At 41.6% G+C, this 21,158-nt stretch overlaps 1 pseudogene; it reads left to right on the forward strand.

The window, feature by feature from the left end:
* Nucleotides 1-16,883, forward strand: part of LOC103083534 (beta-citryl-glutamate synthase B pseudogene) — a 28,612-nt pseudogene extending 11,729 nt beyond the window's left edge.
* The last annotated feature ends 4,275 nt before the right edge of the window (nucleotides 16,884-21,158 follow it).

The raw sequence follows: 21,158 nt of genomic DNA on the forward strand, positions 1-21,158 counted from the left end.
TTTGTAAGATTATTAAATGTCTTCACTGTTTAAGCCACATTTAGTTGGATATTGTCACTTAGCCAAAATCATTCTAACTTCTACATTACAGAGGAATGTCTAAAGACTGACAGAGGTAATGTGCCATTATTGATATATAAAAACAGAAATTTACCAAGAAAAGAATGTTCAAACTTCCTTATCTGTCCCTTGAGTATATCAGCATCCAAGGTCAGAGGACCCATGTTCACTCGGATCCCCACATGTTGAAGAAGTTAGCACCTCTGTCAGGGACAATCAGACCATGTGTTTATCTTTTAATAAATGACCTCTGGTGCAGGGGGAGGTTAGACAAGCACGGGTGACAGTGAGGGCAGTGGGGGAAGCTGCACCCGCTCCACAATCCTCTGTCTGACTCTGGGAGGCACCACCTCACGAGGTGTCCCATTCCAACCTGGTGCGGCCACAGCAGGACAAGCATCATCGTGCTTGTGGTCAGGTGGAAGGTCTAATGCCAGGGTTAGCTTTGCTGAGCTGCCCTTGGGTCTCACGTGCTGACAGGTCCCAGAAGTAACTGAGAACCTGGCTGGGCAGCTGAGCCGAGGCAGCTGCCAGGCAAGAGCAAACTGCTGTGGGGAAGGCTGCAGAAGGGGGCATGTCAGCCCAACCCAGGAGGGCCACAGGGCCATCAGAAGCCAGGCTGCACTCAGCTCAGCCCAGGGCAGCCACCAGGAGTGGTGCGCCAACAGCAGGCCACTGACCCTCCTCAAAAGTCTGCAGGGTAGCCCTGACCAGAGGGATAAAGCTCATGGCCCAGAGGCGGGAGCCAGAGGCCAGCTGACACACACCCAGTGGACTTGAGAATATTGGCTGCAGGTCACATAAGCTGCCCCGCTTCCCCTGCCCCCGCCGCCCCGCCGCCTTCCTGAAAGGTGCAGGGTGAACGACAGGCTATTGAGACACTGACATTTTTCATCCAAGTAAGGCTGAACACCTCTCCTAAAGGAGCAGCTTAAACTACCAGGTAGACTAGGGTTTAAACGAAACTGGACACTGGGTTAGTTTTTCTGCCATTAGCCCATGAGTAGGGGTGGTGGAATGGTGGAGCCAGGGCGGGAGCAGAAGCAAAGCCAGATTCATTACAGGCAAAAGTAAAGAGCAAGGCTTCCCTGGTGGCGCAGTGGTTGAGAGTCCGCCTGCCGTTGCAGGGGACACGGGTTCGTGCCCCGGTCCAGGAGGATCCCACATGCCGCGGAGCGGCTGAGCCTGCGCGCCCGGAGCCTGTGCTCCGCAACGGGAGAGGCCACAGCAGTGAGAGGCCCGCGTACCGCAAAATAAATAAATAAATAAAATAAAGACCATACATTTTATCAACACATCTAAATTGTAACGTGAGCTAAATGTATGACCTTGCTACATACAATATTTCATAAAAAAGACCTAGGAAAGTGACAGCAGTTGGCCCTGGGCGAAGGGCCGGGGAGGCTGGGGGTCTGGAAGAGGAGGCTTACTTTCCTCTGAACACTTTGTGCAGTCTGAATATCTTTCTGTGTATATATTACTTTTTCAATTAAAAAACAAAAGAGTACTTAGTAAAAACCAGTGAAAGTAAATGGTATGGCACTTCCCCGGCAGTCCAGTGGTTAAGACTCCACACTTGACTGCAGGGGACACAGGTTTGATCCCAGGTCGGGGAACTAAGATCCCATGTGCCATGCGGTGCAGCCAAAAAAAAAAAAAAAAAAGTAAATGGTATGAAAACGGTAAATAAATAGAAGATAGATAACTAATCATTCTTTTTCATAGAAACATTGTTTTAAAAGCTAGGGGTAAGACGGGAATAAAGACACAGCCCTACCAGAGAATGGACTTGAGGACACGGGGAGGGGGAAGGGTAAGCTGGGACGAAGTGAGAGAGTGGCATGGACATATATACACTACCAAACGTAAAATAGATAGGTAGTGGGAAGCAGCCGCATAGCACAGGGAGATCAGCTCGGTGCTTTGTGACCACCTAGAGGGGTGGGATAGGGAGGGTGGGAGGGAGACGCAAGAGGGAGGAGATATGGAGAAATATGTATATGTACAGCTGATTCACTTTGTTATAAAGCAGAAACTAACACACCATCGTAAAGCAATTATACTCCAATAAAGATGTTTAAAAAAAAAAAAAAAAAAGCCGTACTGGATCAGCCCAGAAATTATATAACTTGAAAACCACATCTAGCAAGTAAAACTAAACAGTGGTGAAGGAGGGCAGCACAAACGCTCATCGAGTCACCAGGGCACAGGGAAAGACTCTTGCCTGCCACACACTAAGGTGAACAGTCACTAGCGGGAGTGAGTGTGTCTAACTGCACAGGCCGTGTGGGGAGAGGCAGTGGGCCAGGTGGCTATACTGATGGACTTGGACACCACTCTCCTTTGGTTTGATCTGGGCTCCCACTTACTAGCTGATAACTCTGGGCGAGTTACTTAACCTCTCTTGCCTCAATTTCCTCATATGTCAATTGAGAATAATATTAATATAGTCATCACAGGGTTGCTTAAGGATTCAATGTAAGGCACTCAAAATTGTTCTTGGCACATAGTAAGCACTCAGCTATCACAGCCATTTCTGGAATTGACTGAGGGGGGGAAAGCTGCTGAGTCTTCCACCTTCTAAGCTCAGAGAAGCACCATGTCTTGGGGCCAGTCATCACCCCAAAGGGGCCAGTCAACAGAACTGGCATCAACACCCTCCCCATCCCCTCAATCCAGCCCCGTCAATATGGCAGAGGACTTGGGTTAAGGAGAAAGCACAGTGTGCATGAAGAGAGGCTAGCCCCATCACCTCATCTCACCTGCCCAAGGAGAGGGGGCAGTTTTGTGCATGGGTGGCCAAGGAAATAGCATGCAGAACTGTGGAGGCCCAGGAGCAGGGGGATCCTGACATCTCATTTCCTGGCGAGGCTGCGGCTTGGCCATGGGACTTACAAGAGAAGGGAGGAGATGGCATGGTGTGAGAAGGGGGCAGTGAGTGCACCTCCTGGCTCTGAGAAGTGGAAGATGGATCCTGCTCCTGTCTCCAGGCCCCTGGAGCTATAGAAGGCAAGTAAAATTTGGGGCATAATCACCCTGTGCTCTAGATAAGTATGCTCAATTAATTGGAAAAATTAAAGTAAAATTTGTAAATCCAATATAAATAGACCAAGTCAAAAATGAATTCAGTCTTTAAGGAGTTTGCAATTTAGACACAATTATAATAGAGTATGTAATGAGTTTTATGAGAGAGTTACAGGAACATGGAGCAGGGTGTCTAAATCAGATGGAAGGATCCAAGAAGTCTTCCTGGAGGAGGTGACACTTAAACTGAATTTAAAGGATGAGAATGAGCTAACTAGAAAAAAGGGGAGGGATGGGAGAGTATTTCAAGAACAGCACATGGAGAGAAGTGGAGGTAAGAAATCACACACTACATTTTAGAACTTACATCTGGTTTGGAGTGGCTGAGAGGGAGGGTGGATGTGGGAGTGAAAGGAGATGAGGAACGTATATCCAGATAATGCAAGACCTGGCATGCTAAACCAAAAGGTTTTTAATTTGTTCTTAAATCAGTGGGGAGTGATTGATTTTGAACAGGGAAGCAACACGATTACATCTGCAGTTTAGAAGCATCATACATCCAGCAGGGTGGAGGCCTCCAGGCTGAGGCAGGAAGGCCAGCTAGGAGGCTACTGCTGCCATCGAGGCAAGATGACACAGTGACAACACGGCACCTGAGTGAAGGCAGAGGTGAGGGAGACGATCAGGAAGCAGACTCTATCCTTGGTGACTTTAAATGTGAGATGAGGAAGAATGGGGAGTCTAGGATGCTTTCTAGTTACATGACTTGGACAGATGCCCAGACAGGGAAAGCAGAAGGTGGAGCATGGTACTTTTTTCTTTTTTTCTTTTTTTTTTTTTGTGGTACGCGGGCCTGTCACTGCTGTGGCCTCTGCCGTTGCGGAGCACAGGCTCCGGACACACAGGCTCAGCGGCCACAGCCCACGGGCCCAGCCGCTCCGCGGCATGTGGGATCTTCCCGGACCGGGGCACGAACCCGTGTCCCCTGCATCGGCAGGTGGACTCCCAACCACTGCGCCACCAGGGAAGCCCTTCTTTTTAATTTATTTATTCATTTATTTATTTTGGCTGCGTTGGGTCTTCGTTGCTGCACGCTGGCTTTCTCTAGTTGCGGCGAGCAGGGGCTACTCTTCGTTGCGGTGCGCAGGCTTCTCATCGCGGTGGCTTCTCTTCTTGCAGAGCACAGGCTCTAGGCGCACGGGCTCAGTAGTTGTGGCGTATGGGCTTAGTTGCTCCGTGGCATGTGGGATCTTCCCAGACCAGGGCTTGAACCCATGTCCCCTGCATTGGCAGGCAGATTCTGAGCCACTGTGCCACCAGGGAAGCCCAGTTTGGGGTACTTTTTGTCCAAAGAATATTATTTTGACTTTTGGAACTCTACAGAACAAGGTATAATAATGACATAATTTTTTCCTACATTTCTGAGAATTATGATAGTTTATTTGTACATATATCCACTAAGTTTCATATCAGTAATATATACTCACAAAGTTGTAAAGTAGTACGAAGTGTGAAGCAATCTTTACCAAAAAAATTCCTGAAGTCATTTTCACCATGCTTTAGAGGATGCTGTGGGAGAATCACAGTAAAACATTGGAGAGGCTCCTCTCCCTCAAATCCTAACAGGTAAAATGTTGTGTTTCTGTTAGAAAGATTGCCAGAATGTACTGTAACCTCACACTTAGAGAAGAACTCCTACCTTCCAGTCATAAACAAAACTGAAAGCACCAAGCCAAAGGCCCCTCTCAGAGCCGATTTTAGTCATCCTTTGACATCAACCGAAGGACATGCATAATACATCACAGGGCCCAGTCTCAGGTGAGGTTTGGAATTTCCTTTCCTGGTTCTCTCCATTGGAGAGCAGAAAAAATAATCCCTCAGGGTTGGAACACACTGTCAAGCTTGACATCACTTCGGGCTGGGAATCTCCAGAGGTTTCTGCTCACGATTCAAAACCAGGGCAGGTATTAAGACTGAAAATCATGCTGACAAGTAAATTAGGGGGAAAAAACCGAACAAACTGTTGATAAAAAGGCAAAGCTGAGTGAGATTCTCCGTGTCCCCCTTCAAACAAAGCCCACATATGATCCGGGATTGTATGACATCCTTCTTGATGGATGTGCTGTGCTTGGGAGCACTGCCCAGAGCCCCAGCCAGGAAGTCAGAAGCAGGCCTCTCAGTTCTAGAACGTTACTAACTAGCTGTTTGACTCTGAGTCCCTCTCTGGGCTTCAGTTTCCCATAAATAAAAAGTCAAAAACTTGACTATGTGATTGCTAACAGCCCTTAACCCTTAGCTCTAAAAATCACGGATTCTTTTTTTTTTTTAATCATCTCAGGAAATATGTGTATTAAAGTGTCTCTAAATGACAATAGGGCACATGGTAAACTCATAATACATGTTCCTTGAACTAATTAATTAATTTGGGCACTAAGAACAAGAGGCTCTTCTTTGGCAATTATTTGATAAATTATAACTACGGACCTTTTTCTCTTTCAGAGGAGGAAGAGAGAATGCTACATAATAGCAAGCAGCTGAACTAAAATATCTCTGGTACTCTGCTGGTGACTCCACCCTGTTAGATTTGTGTGGCTCAGGAATCAAATTTCCCCATTAACCTAAAAAAATCCGTTCATCCTGCCAACAGGAGTCCCATGCCCAGAATGGAAAGTCTCGACCACGCGTGGAATGCGTTTTACAAACAACGCTGAAGAATCACAATCCCTAACAAAGCGCTGGGTACTTTCTGAACAAAGAAATAACCTGGGCAGATGATTTTGTTTCAAAGATGAAATGGAATATATTAGAAGACACAATTGTTTTTAAACAGCTAAATACAGAGTAGAAAATAAAAGCATTAAAAGGGCTGTAAACTGTGTGAAAGGACTAAACATTTACCTCTGTTATTTATTTTTATATTTGTTGGGCTCACTTCTGCCGTTATTTAACGTTTAACGTTGAATGAGTTACTTTTCTATGTCTGGGTCTCTTGTCTAGAAAAAGTAAAGTTAGGGGTGGGGGAAATTGGTCTAGATAAGTTCTAGAGTTATTCTATCTTCTATGATTCTATGCAAAGCTTCTTGTCTGGTTACAGAGGTAATAGAATTCATATCAAAAATTTGATTTACCATGGATGAACCTTGAGGACATTATGCTAAGCAAAATAAGACAATCGCCAAAGGACAAATACCATACGATTCCTCTCACATGAAGTATCTAAAGCAGCCGAAATCATGGAAACAGAAAGTAGGAAAGTGCTGGCGGAAGAGGAGAGGAGGAATCAGCGTTCAGTGGCTACGGAGTTTCCGTTTTGCGAGACGAACAAGTTCCAGAGATCTGTTGCACAACAGTGTGAATATAATTAACACTACTGAAACGTACACTTCAAAATGGTTGAGATGGTAAAATCAATATTATGTTTTTACCTCAATAAAAATTTCTGTTTTAGTATAAGAAGAAAGAGGAAATGTTAAGCCATCCAATATTCAATCACTCAGAGAAAAATTCTATTAACCACGTGATACTTGTCTGCCAGATATGGTCAGGGTCTATTTTTCACCACTTAATGAGTGCCTACACTCTGGTACAGAACAAAATAGTGGACATGACAGACATAGACCCAGCTCTCATGGGTAAGAAAATCAGCCATTACACTAAAAAGCAATACGTTCTACCATAAGGGGGCATACAGAAGGCAGTGGAAGCACAGAGAAGGACCTTTCCCAGGGAATCATTTTTTTTTTAATTAATTTATTTTATTTATTTATTTTTGGCTGTGTTGGGTCTTCGCTGCTGTGCGTGGGCTTTCTCTAGTTGCGACGAGCGGGGGCTACTCTTCCTTCTGGTGCGTACGCTTCTCACTGCGGTGGCTTCTCTTGTTGTGGAGCACGGGCTGTAGGTGTGTGAGCTTCAGCAGTTGTGGCATGCGCGGGCTCTAGACGCAGGCTCAGTAGTTGTGGCGCATGGGTTTAGCTGCTCCGCGTCATGTGGGATCTTCCCGGACGAGGGCTCGAACCCGTGCCCCCCGAATTGGCAGATGGATTCTTAACCACTGCGCCACCAGGGAAGCCCAGGAAATAATTTTTAAAGGCTGCATGGTAGCTCATTGTATGGATATTCCATGATTTATTTAACTACTCTTCTATTTTTGAAGGGAAAAGCTTCTAAGTTTTTGTTATTCTAAAACAAGTGGGAAGCAGCCACATAGCACAGGGAGATCAGCTCGGTGCTTTGTGACCACCTATGGGATGGGGAGGCGGGGAGGGAGATGCAAGAGGGAGGGGATATGGGGATATATGTATACATAGAGCTGATTCACCTTGTTATACAGCAGAAACTAACACAACATTGTAAAGCAATTATACTCCAATAAAGATGTTAAAAAATAAAATAAAATAAACAAGTGGGATGCATATTTTTGCATAAGAGCCTTATCCACATTTAAAAAATATTTTCATGAATGTTAAGATTATACTAATTTCTTGCAGCAGATGGCAGAAGAGATGTAAAAGAAAAAACATTGTCTTACCAGACACGCAAGGCAATGGTTTTTTGGGTTTTTTTTAATGTTTTTGCCCCCACCCCTGCACCTCACGGCATGTAGGATCTTAGTTCCCCAACCAGGGATCAAACCCATGACCCCTGCAGTGGAAGCACACAGTCTTAACCACTGGACCACCAGGGAAGTCCCTAGACATGCAAGGCAATGTTACCAAAGAGGTGTGCATGCATGAGTATCTGTGCGTGTGTGTGTGAATATAAACCATTTTGCTTTGTCCTAAAAGACCATTCTGGATTGCAGATCTTCCAAAGAAGGCATATCTAACACATACATGCCCTACATTGCATGGGACAGGGAGGGTTATGGGTTTGAGCTCCACAGTACATTGCTCTATCCAGGCAAAAGGTCAAGTGCTGCAGAAGACCAAAGCTAAAAATAAAGTGTGGCGCTGGGAAAATTACGGAGTGAGTCAGACCAGATTAGCACTTCTGTATCCTCCCATGCACTGTGGTAACCTCCTCAGCTAGCGAAGGCAGACTGATTCTTCCATGAAAGTCATTGCTATAACAATACTAATAATTTTAGTAATAACGCAGGGTAGTTTCATGTTAACACCTTTGCTCCTAAAGGCCAACTTCTCGTGGACCGTCTATGGACCAGACTGCCCCTTGTCCACAATTCAAGGTCTCCAGGAAGACATAGCACCACAAAGGTGAGGAACCTAAGGAGCTGAGTCTCCTTGAAAGTTTATCAATAGTCTGGTAGGACTTAGTGGATTAGAAGAAAGGAAATAACAATATGGAGTGTGTGGATGGGCTTAGGGAGGATTTTGTGTGTGATCCCTTCCTTCACCATTGTGATCCTGCACATTTCTCAGAAGATCCAAATAATTAATGCCATTGGGACTATTTACAAGGTTGTATCTCTACAGGAAATCATCAGAATATTCCTCCTGCAGATGTAAGCCCAACTTTTTTAGGACTGAAATCTTTCTTTCCAACCTCCGAGGGAATGAGAGAGAGAGAGAGAGAGAACCACACAGTGCTACTTACAGAGTTGCCACATAAATCATAGGTCTGGGTTTTTAAATTTTTTCTTCCTGTTAAGAGTCATGGAGAGGATGGTGGGGAACAATTTGGGGACTGCATTTAGCATATTTTTTTTTAGAGTATCTACTGTGTACGTATAAGACACAATAGGGCTGTAAAGTCATAGTGATTATCTTCTTGGGGTTTATATTACAACTGGAGAATTAAAACTCCATGTTAATAGTCATTTATACAAGATAACAACTACATATAAGGTGCTACAACAGTCCAGAGAGGGAGAGCTCATTCCCTGCTAAAACATCCAGAAATAGGAAGGCAGCTGTGAAATTTTTTAGTGAAAGGTTATTTCTTTCTAATTAGAACCTGTCTATCTAAGACTAACTTAATTTAAAATTTTATAAAATTATGTCATTCATAAAATGATGAAAGAATATATACAAACAAATGCTCAACACTTAGATCAAGTATCTTTTGCAATTGATAACTTAATCTCTAGGTTCATTCTCAATCTTCATTTAACTCAACTGATTCATACCTTTGGCAGAGCTAAAAACCAAAGCAAATTAGGTTGACTTCGCATTTTGTTTACTGTGTCCCCACCTTGCCTAGACTTCTTGAGATTTCTAAAAATCAGGGAAATGCTTTTCAGAGACTCACAGTAAAAGAAGAAGAAAGCAGAACTCCTTGATAAGATGCAAACTGGATCATCAAAACGGGGAATTATTTACATGAATGACAACTATGTACCTTATGAATCTTGAAATTAAAAAAAAACAAAAGAATTTAATAGAATTTTAAGAAATTAATAAAAACAACTTAGAAGAAAATAAGAATTCTAACCAGGCTAAGCCTGAAGAGCCTACTAGCTTCTTTGTCTTCAAGTTGATTTAAAAATGTAATTCAAGTGGTAAGTATTTACTAAATGCCAATTATGTGTTGCACAGTGGGGTCTCAAAGATCAGTAAGACAAAGGCCCTAGCTTCAAGAACTACTGTCTAGTATGGAAAATAGACATGTCAATACAGGTTAAATGACACAATACCATTTACAACCATTAAATTGATTTACTGAGATTGATAGACCCAAGTATTGCAAGTGTTAGGGACTGAATTGTGTCCTTCCAAAATTCATATGATGATGTTGATGTTCTAGCTCTCAGTACCTCAGAATGTGTCTATTTGGAGAAAGTATCTTTAAAGAGGTAATTTAGGTAAAATGAGGTTGTTAGGTTGGGCCCTAATCCAATACGACTGGTGTCCTTAGAAGAAGAAATTAGGACACAGACTCTCACAGAGGGAAGACCAAATGACATCACAGGGAGAAGACAGCTATCTGCAAGCCAAGGAGAGAGGCCACAGAAGAAACCAACCCTGAAGACACTTTGATCTTTGACTTCCAGCCTCCAGAATTAGGAGAAAATAAATATCTGTTGTTTAAGCTACCCAGACTGTGGTATTTTATTATGTCAGCCCTAGCAAACTAACATAGCAAGGATATAGGCAAAGCAGAAAATTTTATATATTGCCATTGACTAAACTGCACAACGATTTTGGACAATGATTCCATTTGAGGTGTCTACCCTGGAGAAAGTCTTGAAAATGTGCTCAAGAAAATGTATAGAAAGCTGTTCAGTGTAGCATTACGTCTAATGTGAAGAAATTGAAACTAACCTTCCCTTATGAGAACATTGATACAAATAAGTAGAAATCAAAACACTGCAAATAGGGCTTCCCTGGTGATGCAGTGGTTGAGGGTCCGCCTGCCGATGCGGGGGACGTGGGCTCGTGCCCCGGTCCAGGAGGATCCCGCATGCCGCGGAGCATCTGGGCCCGTGAGCCATGGCCGCTGAGCCTGAGCGTCCGGAGCCTGGTCTCCGCAACGGGAGAGGCCACAGCAGTGAGAGGCCCGCGTACCGCAAAAAAAACCACTGCAAATAACCTATAAGATAACCATTATCTTTAAAATCTCTAATAAATAATACCCATGTGAATATGTCTTAAAGAAATAGGAAATGAGGTAAATAAATGATTCGTTCACACCACAGAATACTACACAGTAGCCAAAATGACTGAACTAATGTATCTGCATGTATCCACTTAGATAAATCTCAAAAACAATGTTCAGCGAAAAAATTCAAAAGTATTTGTACAGTGTGATATGTATGTATAATTTTTAAATAAAGTTGTATATATTATTTATGGATATATACATATGTATAAAGTACAAATACATACATGGGCATGAGAAACATATAAGACAAGACTAGTTAAGAGCATGGACTGCGGAGCTTCCTTACTTACCAGTTACATAATCTTTGATAACAAACAAAAAAATCCGTGTCTCAGTTTCCTCATCTGTAAAGTGGGATTAATAATAGTGCCTACATTACTGGATTGTTGGGAACACTGCATGAAAAAATGTACATAAAATGCTTAGTTCAGTGTCTGGCTAATTGTAAATGCTCAATAAACATTAGTTTACTAGATAAAATATTAACTTAGAAAAAAATGTGTTCAACTATACAGGTAATCAAATGTAAGCAAAGTAAAATAAAATTGAGTTGTTAGTTTTGGCAAAGCTTTATCAAAATGAAAATACTGTGATAGTCTCCAGATCTTGGTGTGCATGCCCTTGTATAATGCCCTCCCCTTGAATGTGGGCTGGACTCAGTGACTTTCTGTAACAAACAGAATATGGCAACATCATGGGACATTACTTCCAAAATGAGGTTATAAGAAGACTGAGCCTTCGTTCTTGGGTACTTTCTCTGTCTTGCTTGCTTGCTCTGAGGGAAGCCAGCTGCTGTGTTGTGAGCTGCCCTGTGGAGTGGCCTACATCACAAGGAATGAATGTGTCTGGTTAACAGCCAGTGCCTGAACTTGGAAGTGGATCCTCCCCAGGTTGAGGCTTCATTCAGCAGCTCTGGCTGACAGCTGAACTGTGTCTCATGAGAGCCTCTGAGCCAGAGACACCCAGCCCAGCTTCCTGACCAACTGAAACCCAGAGATGACAAATGCTTACTGTTTTCAGCTGACAAATTGGGGTGGGAGGGTTACTTGTTATACAGCAATAGATAACTAATACACCCAATGTAGGCCAGGGAAGCTAATGCTGGTGTATGTATATAGTGTTAGTAAGAATGTGAATTGGAATTTCTAAAGAGCAATTATGGCAATATTCCTAAAGATAGTCACAATTTTTTGTCCTGAAGAAATAAATACACAAAAATTGATGCATATTCATTGAACTATTAAATATAATAAATATAATAGTGAATAACTGGTAATAACTTACATGCCCAACACTAGTTGGAGAATTGTGATGTGATATAATAAGAAACACATATTTTGTCTTTATCCCTGGCTCCTGGCCAGAGCTCCCACAGCCTTTGTAATTTCCTAAGTGATAAAAGTGCTAGGAGGGCTTCCCTGGTGGCGCAGTGGTTGAGAGTCCGCCTGCTGATGCAGGGGACACGGGTTCGTGCCCTGGTCCGGGAAGATCCCACATGCCGCGGAGCGGCTGGGCCTGTGAGCCGTGGCCGCTGGGCCTGCGTGTCCGGAGCCTGTGCTCCGTAACGGGAGAGGCCACAACAGAGAGAGGCCCGCCTATCACAAAAAAAAAAAAAAAAAAAAAGTGCTAGGAGCATCTTTTGTTCTAATATATGGTCTTTGACCCCAGTTCCTGACCCAGAGCCCCTGATGAACCTAATCTTTGGAATGTCCTAAGTGATACGAATGTCTTCTGTTCTAATGAGGTAATTCTTGCTGGGCTCCTAGATGGGGGCTGGTCTCCAGAAAGACCAAGCCATGATTAGAAGCTTGGGCTGCTCAGCCCTGCCCCATCCCATCTTTGGTGGAGCAGGGGCTGGAGGTTGAGTTAATAATCCATTATGCCCATGTGATGAAGCCTCCATAAAAATCCCTAAAGCACAGGGTTTGGAGAGCTTGTGGGTTGATGAACACATGGAGGTGCTGAAAGGGTGGCATACCCAGAGGGCCATGGAAGATCCGAACCCCTCCCCCATACATTATCTTCTGCATTTCTTCCATCTGCCTATTCGTGAGTTGTAGCCTTTTATAATAAAGTAGTAATCTAGTAAGTAACCTGTTTTCCTGAGGTCTGTTAGCCATTCTACCAAATTCTTGAACCTGAGGAGGGGTCATGGGAACCTCTGATTCATGACCAGTTTGTCCGAAGCACAGGTGACAACCTGGACTTTGCACTTGGTGTCTGGAGTGGGGAAAGGCATTCTTGTGAGACTAAGCCTGTAACTCGAGAGCTCTGATGCTATCTCCAGGTAGCAGAATTGATTTAAATCATAGGACACCCAGTTGGTGACACCCACAGAGAACTGGAGAATTGGTTGGTGTGGATAAAACCCACACACGTTTGGTGACAAGAAGTGAAATACTGGAGCATAGAGTGTTGAGAGTAAAGTAGAAAAAGGTAGGGTTTTTTATGGTCATTTGATAAAATCTTGAGCAGACTTTAAAATTCATGTGAAAATTCTAGTTAATGCTTTGTTGAAATGTTCACAATATAATAGTAACTATGTTCACAAATAAAAGTAATTGGGGCTGACCCTAATTTTTGTTTTATTTATTTGTTTACTTTTTAAAGGACTTGATAGAAATATACCAACATGGGGACTTCCCTGGTGCGGCAGTGGTTAAGAATCCGCCTGCCAATGCTGGGGACACGGGTTCGAGCCCTGGTCCGGGAAGAGCCCACATGCTGCAGAGTGACTGAGCCCGTGCACCACAACTACTGAGCCCGCGTGCCACAACTACTGAAGCCCACGTGCCTAGAGCCCATGCTCTGCAACAAGAGAAGCCACCGCAATGAGAAGCCTATGCACCGCAACGAAGAGTAGCCCCCGCTCGCCGCAACGAGAGAAAGCCCGCGCGCAGCAATGAAGACCCAACGCAGCCAAAAATAAATAAATAAATAAATAAATTTGTTTTTTTAAAAAAAGAAAGAAATATACCAATATGATAATGGTGATGGCCACCAAGTAATGGAATTATTCGGTGATATATATTTTCTTGGTCATACTTTCCTGTAGGTTCTAATTTTTCCACAGTGAATATGTACAATTTTTAATCTGAACTATTCTTAAGTACAAAATAATTAAATGTGGACCTAGTATGATTCTTACCTATTTTTTCTGGGTCATAGTTTTCAAATTCTTCTCTCAAGTTTCTGAATCCTTCCGGCCACTTCTCAGCATTAAGTAAATCTTCTTGTTCTTCCTCTATTCTTGATATTTTCTAACATGGTCTCTAGATATGACTGAAAAGGAAAAACACCAAAGTAAGTCTTGATTTTAAATTATATAAAATCCAGGGGTTCCCCGGTGGTCCAGTGGTTAGGACTCTGCACTTCCACTGTAGTGGGCGTGCGTTCAATCCCTGGCTGGGGAACTAAAATCCCACATGCCACGTGGCCAAAAATAAATAAATAAATAAAATAAAATAATATAAAATCTCAAAAAGGTAATTGGATTTGACCCTTTGCATAAAGTATGATTTTACTTCAGGAAATAAAGATTTAAATAAGTTTACATAAAAATCCAAAATGTATTTATATAAGTCTGGATTTCTTAACCCAGGCTCCATGAACATCTGGGGGTTCACAAGTGGGTTTCAGGTAGTTCATGAACCTTTACACAAAATATCAAGTGTTTTTGCCTCTTCCTTGGAAAAGAGTTCATAGTTTAAGTAGGTTCTCAGTTGGGGCTGTAATCAGAGTGACAGCTGTCCTGGTTCGACCAGCACTGTTGCTTTTAGCACAGAAAGTCCTGAGTTTAGGAACCTCTCAGTCCTAGGTAAACCAGGATGGTGGTTACTCTATCTGAAATCCAAGAAAGACCAATGAAAAATAACACAAAGATTTAACTAAACTGAATTGAATGTACAAGTAAAAATTAGAAGACAACTTCTTAAATCAGAATACTGCCATTGCTTCTTATTTAACCTATGTCCTCAGAATTATTTTGTATATAAACCAAAGCTCCTGGTATCTTTCTTACTTAGTTTCTAGACTAACTGCAATTTGCAAATGACCCCCGCCTTGTTACTGTGAACTTTTACCTTTTGTCTTGTGTATTTGGCGGCTCCTGCATTACTAGATTAAGGTAGGACTGCCCTGGCATGATAACCTCCAGAGTCAGTCCCGAAGGGAAATGCATGTCATCACCTAAGAATCCAGATCTGTGGCAGGATGGGGAACTCAGGTGCTCTCCATTGGGCTAGGTGTCGGGGCACTCCCAAATGGTGTATATTCAGCTAATTTCTGCCCTCATTGTGGGTAGAGGCTAGAAATCAGTAGAAAGGACCCAGGAGAGGCCCTTCCATTGCTGCAGAATTCCATGTAAGGAAGGATCGGGTCTATGAGTCCCAGAGATAAGCTCTATCTGATTAGGAGTACTCAAATGATGGTATATCTTTTTATTTCTCTTTTGTAATCCATAGCCCTTTGGCAAAGTCTTTTTGAACCATCAGCTTTGTGTCAGCTGTGCCTCAGAGAATCATAGTGGGACTTTAGGCCACAGCTGGGGAGACCAGTCCTTATGGAGGGCACAGTGGCAGCAGCAAGAATTAATGAGACTTCGATGCAAAAGTGCGTCTCAGGAACAGAGTCTCTGACTCAATCAAGGAGATTCTCCTTCCACTCTTCACCTTGGAAGTTCTGGTTTTGTTCTACTAAGAAAAGTGACTTTTGGACTTCCCTGGTGGCACAGTGGTTAAGAATCCACTTACCAATGCAGGGAACACAGGTTTGAGCCCTGGTCCAGGAAGATCCCACATGCTGTGGAGCAACTAAGCCCGTGCACCACAACTACTGAGCCTGCTATCTAGAGCCCACGAGCCAGAACTACTGAGCCCACATGCCACAACTACTGAAGGCTGTGCGCCTAGAGCCCGTGCTCAAGAGAAGCCACCGCCACGAGAAGCCTGCGCACCACAATGAAGAGTAGCCCCCGCTCACCGCAACTAGAGAAAGCCCACGCACAGCAACGAAAACCCAACGCAGCCAAAAATAAATTAATTAAATAAATTTAAAAAAAAAGAAAGGTGACTTTTATTATATGATACTTTACAGTGACAAATAATCAACATAGGTAGCTTTCTTCCTCTGTTTAGTTTTTATACCTGAAACACTGGTGTTTTAGGATGATGCATTGTGATCTTCAATCCCCAATTTTTTTGAGTTCCATCTCTTTTTTTTTTTTTGCAGTACGCGGGCCTCTCACTGCTGTGGCCTCTCCTGTTGTGGAGCACAGGCTCCGGACGCGCAGGCTCAGCGGCCATGGCTCACAGGCCCAGCCGCTCCGCAGCATGTGGGATCCTCCCGGATGGGGGCACGAACCCGTGTCCCCTGCATCGGCAGGCGGACTCTCAACCACTGCGCCACCAGGGAAGCCCCGAATTCCATCTCTTTTGAGAACACCTATTCTGTTCTCATCATACCTGCCTTAGTAGAAATGATACATGTGATGTAACATATAAGCTTTATAAAACTGACAAGTACATGATCTTGAGATGGCAAATGTGAGCCATGTGGGCCACAGATTTCACCTCCTGGGCCCATACCAGCAACTCTATTAATCACAGCATTATTTCTGTTAAGCCCAGACTCAACCTCAAAAATTTTCACAAGGGCTTCACCTGTTTCAGAAGTGTGTTAAAGAGTCTCATGGAAGGGATGTACGTGTCATTGTTGTGGGAGGCCGTGCGGTTGGCACCATGTTACGCTGCTCAACAGATGGGAGGATGCAAAGCAACTGCTCACTGGGTGGTGTATGGATGATGTGCTCATTGAGTGAACAAGGGAAACAGCTAGATCCAGGTGTCTAATATCCTGGGAATGAATGTGTGTGGCATTGACCTGTTGATGAAAGACAACGGATCCTTCTGTGTCTGCGAGGCCAATGCAAATGTAGGTTTGATAAGGCTTGTAATCTGGATGTAGCTGGTATCATAGTGGACTAGGCCGCCTCCCTTCTGCCCTCTGGCCGGCTCACCTGGCGTATGTCCCTGTTCTCCGCAGTGTCCATGGCCAGTGAGACTAGTGAGCCGGAGCTGGGCCTCCCAGCCAACACTGCTGTCGACAACCTGAGCGCAAGTTCCAGCTCTGTTGACAGCGACCCTGAAACCACGGAGCGAGAGCTGCTCACCAAGCTCGCAGGGAGCCTATTCAACGGAAACCAACTGCTAGCCAATGAAATCAAACTCCTGGTGGAGTGATTCCACCAGCAAATAATTAACCAACAAAACCCTTGTAAAGCTTTCTTTTTCTTCTTTCCTTTTTTTTTTTTTTTTTTTTTAAACCAACTTGCAATGCTGTTCATGGAAAATGCTCAGGAAGATGAGAGAAAATTTGAGTAGGATTAGTTAGGAGGGAAGGAGGGGGAGATAGACGAGACCTTTGCTACTAAGATGTTACTGACTTTGATTTACAGATCCTATAGACAGAGAGGCAGAAGAGGTGAGATACAGAAAAATGTCAGGCTCTCATAGTTACCCTTTTAAATTACTCAAAAATGTGTAGGCTCTCAGGCCACGAAGAACATAATTTTTTCATGGTCTCTTGCTTTTGTTTTTGTACAGTTGGTACAAATTTCAGAGTAGTGTAACTTCACATTGTGTTGTAATCCATGAGGAAGACATCTACCTAAATTATAATTTTTTTAATACAAATCTGAAAATTCAGCCTATACACTATTATCTAGGAGCTTTATGTTCATAGCTATGAAATCTTGAGGAGCTCTTTTATTGACTTTTTCCCCCTTAATTTGGGTAGGAGGGCAACATGAATGTGACCCAATAAAGGTTTTTTTTAATGATAAAGTTGGCATGTTTGCATGATAAAAGGGAATGAACAGTATTGCAATGTCTGGCACACAAAATAACATTTACTCCATTGTACATACAATTGCACTAGTTAAAAATATGTGCATTGACTTGTATTTGTTAGTGTTTTAGCCTTTTTTGAAAGATATATGCCCTATTTATGTTGCACTTTTTTTTAATACATGCTAGTCTTAACATTCCCTGATCTATGCCTGCATCTTTAACAATGCAAAGTGAAGAAAATGCTACTATTTTTGTTAACAAGGCACTGACTTGAAACATGTGCATTTAAAGCCTTTTATTTTTTTCCTTTTTTCTTTTGGTGGTTGGGCATTTAAAGAATAAGGACAAGGAAAAATATTTTGGGGGGCGAATCAAGGGTCTATAAGTTCCTAAGTATAAAGTTGAAGTGATTTCTTATACCAGAGTTATATGTCTGCATTTTTCACATTTTAGGAGGGTGTGTGTGTGTGTGTGTGTGCGTGCATGTGCGTGTGCACGCTTGCATGTTTATGTGCTTTGCTTTTTGTTTACACTAACCAATCAAAAAGATTCTAGAAAATGGAGCATGATGGGAAACAGTTTTTTACTTTAAAAAGAAAAAACAACTGAGTTGTTTTCATAACTATAATCTACCGGGTAGAGGTACTCACCTAAAGACATGAGGAGAATAGCTGCTGCTTAGGCTTTTGTGTATATGTATGTTGTTTGCTTTTTTTCCTTTGGCTCTAGACTGTTCAGTGTGTGATTTATTCCACGCTACATGCTTTTCCTCTGCTTCTTGCTGTGCATCTTCTCCTGTTACACATAGGTTTTGGGGTGGACTGACCGTTTTTGTTTGGGGACTTATTTAGCAGTGTTGAGTTTCTTCTAGCTCTTCTACTCTGAAGCCTTCAATATTCTGCTCTTTATATTACTTTACTTCTGAATTTATAAAAGCCCCCAAACTGCATATAATAAGAGCCTTTAAACATGGGTAAAACTATCCCAGTGAATGGTTTGGAAGGTGTGTTAAGAAATGGAGATGCCCCAGAGCTCAACGTAATTTTTTTAAGCAGCAAGTTCCATCTCCCTACAATCCCCTGAAGCTTTTTACCCAAGACCTTTCTTGTCTCTCCAGCCCTTTTTTCCTTCAGATGGACCTTAAACATAATTTCTTGGACACTACTAGAGAGACTTCGAGGCAATAAGATCAGTATTAACCAGCTCTAACAGATGTTTGATCATGCTTACTTGCACAGTTTTCCCCCCATTTTAAAAAAGGAATGCAATAAAACTTGTTTTTTCCATAGAATTAAATAATATTAAAATGGAGGGAAAGGTTGATTGTTGACAAACAGAATAGTACCTCTGATCTGTGCAGTGTCTCATTTCACCTTAGAAAAAGATACATAAGAGGAGTTTCTAATTTATTTTAGGATATTCTCATCTCATCTAAAGAATTTGAGTTGTACAGGGTTATTGTGTAACATATTGTGGAATATATAAGTACCTCTGGCTCACTTGGTACTTCTTTTACTAAATGACCATACTTTGGAAGATGCACACTATTCGGGATAGAGAAATAAACAAGGGTTTATTAATTAAACGCTTAATTAAATCATCATTCATATGTGTGTAGACACCATCTGGTTGCCACATAGATTATGATACATATACTTTGAATAGTTACATATCACATGTATATAGATTAGTGAATTTTAAAACACAAATAGAACACCCTCTCTATTTGATGAAAAACTCAAGGTTTCTGTTGGGTGGGATAAGGCACCAGGAAAAATGTAGGTAGCCTTTTAAAAAAATTATCAAATTAACCAAGTACATTAGAAGAAATATCTGAGATTATTTCACTGTTAGTTTCACTCACTATCCATCTTTTGTGCATTCACACTATGTTAAAACATAGCCTTACCAAACTATTTCTGGATCGTACACTGAATGGACAAGAATGGACATCTTAGAGTTTAAAAACATGAATATCCTCTTGAATTCCCTCAAAAAGTAAGGCAAAGAATATGAGCAAACCATACTGGAAGAACCCAAACAGCCCAGATATTAAGTGAAAGTTAAATATATTTTCATATTGTTTAGTAACTTTCTTAAAATCTTTGCTAGTATGAGAGGTAGAAATGTATATTGATCAAATATGCATAGTTGTTATTTTATCATGCAAAAATCTGAATTATTGTAAAACTATTGTACATTGTTAAAATTGTAATTCTGAATTGTATTTAAAAGTAATTCTTTAGATACTGTTTTTATGTCACCCACGATGAAAAGCAGACTATGTATATACACAAACACACTAATACGAACTATTCCATTTAAAATTTTTAATAGTTATTTTCTTTTGATTGGTCATTTCTGCTGGCTTTAACTCCACTGAACTTTGAAATATTTCTGTATATGCTATCAAATAAAAAAATACCCTGGAACATTAGAAAAATCCATCAAGAGATTTGCTTTCATCAAGTGCTCTATCAGACTTTTGAAAAGGTATCAAAGACGTTGAAAGAAGTAATTGACTTTCAAGATCATCCCTTCTTTTTCTCAAGAAGAAAACAAAGGAAAAAGAAATTCTCTTCATTCAGTGAGTCCCCAGTTTGGCGTCTGGGGCGCTTAGAGACATTGTGAAATCAAATCTTGTGTTACATTTTTCTCCTGGCTCACTCTTTTTTGAGAAGGTTTATGGGCTATATGGCTGGTGAGACACCATCCCGTCCTAAGAAAATGTAGGTGCTCAGACAGGTAACCTCTGTAGCTACTGTTTTTATTTGTTTGTTTCTTTCATTTCTTTTATAATTTGTTTTTGTTGTACTAGGATATTTTTAAATGTAATATATTGCAGGATTTATAACCAGGTTCACTGCTTTCTTTCCTTTTTTTTTCTTAAAAAACAAAAAAATTTTTATTTAAGATACATTTAGGTGCCTTTGAAGCTTGGATTTTGGAATGTTTCAGTAGTGGACAGAAATCTGCTGTTGGAATCTTCTAGTCTTCCAGGTTTAATTTGAAATGTTTTTAGTTTTTTTTGGATTTTTGTGTAGTATTTTATTTCCTTTATACCAATGCCATTTTGCCATGCTGTTTTGGGGTGGCTGCCTAACTCTAGTGAAAATTCTTTCTATATTAACGAAAATGTGGTGTTTTAAGTTCCTTAATGTTTTGCATTTTTAAAATTGTTTTTAAAGAAATATTCTAACTTCTTAAAAAAAAAAAAGGAGTTTGCATGCCACAACTAAGGAGACTGACTGCTGCAACTAAAGAGTCCGCCTGCTGCAATTAAGGCCTGGTGCAACCAAATGAATAAATAAATAAATATTAAAAAAAAATTATTTGGCAGATCATATGTCCTGATTTGGGGCTTGAAAAAAACATATTATCACTGTATGCGGGACCACATATACCTTTACATACATAATTATGGAGAAGTACAACTAACTGTTCCTGCCTTGCCCTTAGAGGGCGACTAATAATCCTTTGGCTTGTTAGTGGGTTCATTCCTGCCTTGCCCTTAGAGGGTGACTAATAAACCTTTGGCTTGTTAGTGGGTTCATTCTGCCCTTCCTGATATCCAAAGTATATATATATATATATATATATATATATATATATATATATATATATATATATATATATATATATCACTTTTTTTGTTTAGATAAGTAT

The sequence above is a fragment of the Lipotes vexillifer genome, unplaced genomic scaffold (genome assembly GCF_000442215.2).
Source record: "Lipotes vexillifer unplaced genomic scaffold, Lipotes_vexillifer_v1.1 scaffold951, whole genome shotgun sequence".
Classification (NCBI taxonomy): Eukaryota; Metazoa; Chordata; class Mammalia; order Artiodactyla; family Lipotidae; genus Lipotes; species Lipotes vexillifer.